This window comes from Myxine glutinosa, chromosome 5, assembly GCF_964187855.1.
Source record: "Myxine glutinosa chromosome 5, kmMyxGlut1.1, whole genome shotgun sequence".
Lineage (NCBI taxonomy): Eukaryota > Metazoa > Chordata > Myxini > Myxiniformes > Myxinidae > Myxine > Myxine glutinosa.
This window is the reverse complement of record NC_136265.1, coordinates 13,559,056-13,563,074: the sequence shown is the minus strand read 5'-3', so window position 1 is coordinate 13,563,074 and position 4,019 is coordinate 13,559,056.

The following is a 4,019-nucleotide window of genomic DNA, read 5'->3' as shown; positions in this document are numbered from 1 at the left end:
GTGAGTGTGTCTTGTTTTGTCCAATATGATGACGAACTTGGAAATAGTTTTGTACATACATGGGGAAGGAGGTGGTTCTGGGGGGTTCCGTGCGCACCGATGCCGCGATAGGTGGCGTGAGCCATCACGAATGGTACTTCGATAAACGACTGTAGCAATTTATTCGTGTTTTTTTTTTCTAAATGATTTCTGTAAATACGTATTTTTGCGCTGGTCATTAAGGGTCTTACTGTGACCTGGGAGCAAACGGAGCAAGCGTGCACCTTGCGACCATTTGCTTCCAGGACGTGTAAGGCCGGTACACTCGTTTACCCACCCGTACACGTATAAAGTACTTCTTTTTTTTGCACTTGTTCAAAGCACTCGACTTGCTCGTCGAGCGAGCAACTTGCTCGGCGCTCGGCGAGCGACAGGGAACCGGGAAAGGGAATTATATTTATATATATATATTTTTACCTCATTCCAATTTATGGTATTGCGACAAAAAGGCTTATATCTTTGGAACGACTGGTCGGATTTAGACAAATTAAAACTCGTTCGATCAACAAATAAATTCATGACAGACAATCCCACCTCATGCCGGTCCAGAATTACTGTGAAAGATGGCGATTGGATAAAAATTGCATACCAACACTCCCTCACTGTCCCTCATTGTCCCTCATGTCCATTCCGGCACCCTGTCTCTTGCTCCCGCTCTTTTTCCCTCCCTTTACTTCCCATTGGCGGACGTTTTGCAAGAAGCAAAGCGTTTTGCAGGACGCTTCCAGGAAACAAAACCAGTGCTGTTGTTTTTTTTTGACGAAATTTGCCAGATAAATAGCATGGGTGACACGGAACCAGTGCTGTTGTTTTTTTTTGACGAAATTTGCCAGATAAATAGCATGGGTGACACGGAACCAGTGCTGTTGTTTTTTTTGACGAAATTTGCCAGATAAATAGCATGGGTGACACGGAACCAGTGCTGTTGTTTTTTTTGACGAAATTTGCCAGATAAATAGCATGGGTGACACGGAACCAGTGCTGTTGTTTTTTTTGACGAAATTTGCCAGATAAATAGCATGGGTGACACGGAACCAGTGCTGTTGTTTTTTTTGACGAAATTTGCCAGATAAATAGCATGGGTGACACGGAACCAGTGCTGTTGTTTTTTTTTGACGAAATTTGCCAGATAAATAGCATGGGTGACACGGAACCAGTGCTGTTGTTTTTTTTTTTGACGAAATTTGCCAGATAAATAGCATGGGTGACACGGAACCAGTGCTGTTGTTTTTTTTTGACGAAATTTGCCAGATAAATAGCATGGGTGACACGGAACCAGTGCTGTTGTTTTTTTAACGAAAAATAATTCTGTATTATTTAGTTAACCAGTTTGTGTGAAACCTCAACCTAAATATAAAAATTGATCTGCTTGGTGTTAGTTTAAGGGCTGTTCCAAATTTATCCTGATTATGAGAGATAATTACAGGAAATGTGTACTGTTCTTGTTTGGTGATTATGAGACAAAAACAGCAGAGTGGGAATCGGCAGACAATGGAACAGCTAGCGACGAGTGTTTGTGAGTAACAACCACCCTCTGGTCGAGGCTCATAGAAGGGGTGATGCTTACTGATTCGGCACGCTTACAATAGGTGTTAATGGTGGGATGTCAGAGGTTTTGGTGTGGTTTAATGTTCACACTGTTTTGGAAAATAATGCTCGAAGCAACATGATCCTAAAAAAAGAACCCAGCCCTACATCGAAAGATCAGGAAGGGAAGGAATGGAAAATTTGTCAAGGTTTGAAATTAATCGGACAAGTGGGTCCCAAGGTATGGTCACCGTACTCGCAAGCCGTTCGCTTTGGCTCTGCGAATGGACCAAACCATTTCATGTAAATAGAGGGGGGGGGGGGGGGGGGTTCTGTGGTCGTTCGTTTTGGCTTTGCGAATGGACCAAACCATTGCATGTAAATAGAAGGGGGGTTCTGTGGTCGTTACTGCCACGTGGTTTCAAAGTTTTTTTGTTGTTGTTGTTTGCACGCATGTTTTTTTTGCAAGCACGTACGGGCAAGCACGTACGTGCGGACACGCCCTAGTATATATAAATTGAGGTAATATTAAGTTATGGAATTAATTGCTTTCAACAATGCAAAGGGTGACAAGATATGGGATTTTAATGGGATTTTAAAGGAAAATATTGATTTATTGATTAATTACAACGTTTTACTTTCGTTGTTGCAACGTTTTGCTCCAACGTTTTGCGAACATTTAAATGTTGGGTTTTGCTGACGTTTCCACAACGTCGCCACAACGTTTCACTTTCGTTGTTGCAACGTTTTGCTCCAACGTTTTGGGAACATTCAAATGTTGGGTTTTGTTAACGTTTCCACAACGTCGCTACAACGTTTTACTTTCGTTGTTGCAACGTTTTGCTCCAACGTTTTGGGAACATTCAAATGTTGGGTTGTGCTGACGTTTCCACAACGTCGCCACAACGTTTCACTTTCGTTGTTGCAACGTTTTGCTCCAACGTTTTGGGAACATTCAAATGTTGGGTTTTGCTGACGTTTCCACAACGTCGCTACAACGTTTTACTTTCGTTGTTGCAACGTTTTGCTCCAACGTTTTGGGAACATTCAAATGTTGGGTTGTGCTAACGTTTCCACAACGTCGCCACAACGTTTCACTTTCGTTGTTGCAACGTTTTGCTCCAACGTTTTGGGAACATTCAAATGTTGGGTTTTGCTGACGTTTCCACAACGTCGCTACAACGTTTTACTTTCGTTGTTGCAACGTTTTGCTCCAACGTTTTGGGGACACTCAAATGTTAAATAAACCGGATAAGAATTCACGAGTTATTTAATTATGAGCGATTATAGAAGTACTTATTTAATTAATTACATTTCTTATTAAATTACAGTAATTACATTACAGTAATTACCTGAGGTAATTACAGTAATTACAGTTCCGGTAATTACAGTAATTACAGTAATCATTACAGTAATTGCAGTAATCTTATTACAGTAATTACATTACATTAACTCAGGCACCTTTTGAGTAAGGAAGCTGATATTTGGACATGACACTGACCAAGTGATGTGGCTACCAAGGGAATTTATTGATTTATTGATTAATCATTTAATAAATTAACTCGTTGATTTATAAATTACTTATTTAATTAAAAGTCCTCAGAGATACATCTTCGGATGAAATACTTACAGATTGGTTATGCTATGAGCCAATTGATTAAGGAAAATATTTTGTGATGGCCATATTGGCAATTTCGTGGCCATATTCGTGGCAACTCAGTTAGTGCCACTGCACCTTTAAAATGCATCCCTGCGTTCATTTTTCGATCGATTGAGTTGAAATTTTGAACACTCGGATCTGGACTGTCGTTGTTAACGACTCTAGCACGCACTCGTCCAATCAGGATGGAGCGGTATGGTCCCCGGATTATCACTGCCCGCAGTTTTAATTAGTTTTACTTTTTATCTTGGTCATATAATTTTGAAGACATGCATGTCATGATAGAGGAAATGTTTGTTCTGTTAAACGGAATAAATGTTGTTTATTTGTGTGGGTGTGTATTTTTGTGTATTTTGGACATATTTTCACGACTAATTCCAGTTATCGTCCTGCAAAATGTCTGCTCGTTCTTTTTCCTTTGAGTCGTAAATTCCTGTTGAACTCTCATTAAAATGCGGAATTAAGTACGCTGTGTGATGATGGAGATCCTTGATGACGAATCAGGAATAGTGAATGAGCAAACAAATATCACGGATGGTACACCGGATAGGGAAAATGTAGATGAAACCCCTTTTGCTCAGGTGCTGTGTAGCGCTGCACAAAGATCCATATGAGCGGGGCCTGGGTGCTGTGTAATTAGTACACAAAGAGCCAATTACTAGGGTGCTGAATAAACACAAAGATCCATTTTTGGAGCTGGTTCTCCCGGTGCTGTGATTTATTCAAAGAACCAAAATCTTGTAAGAATTAAGATATGATTTGTCGACATTATAAATACTTTAATATATGTAAC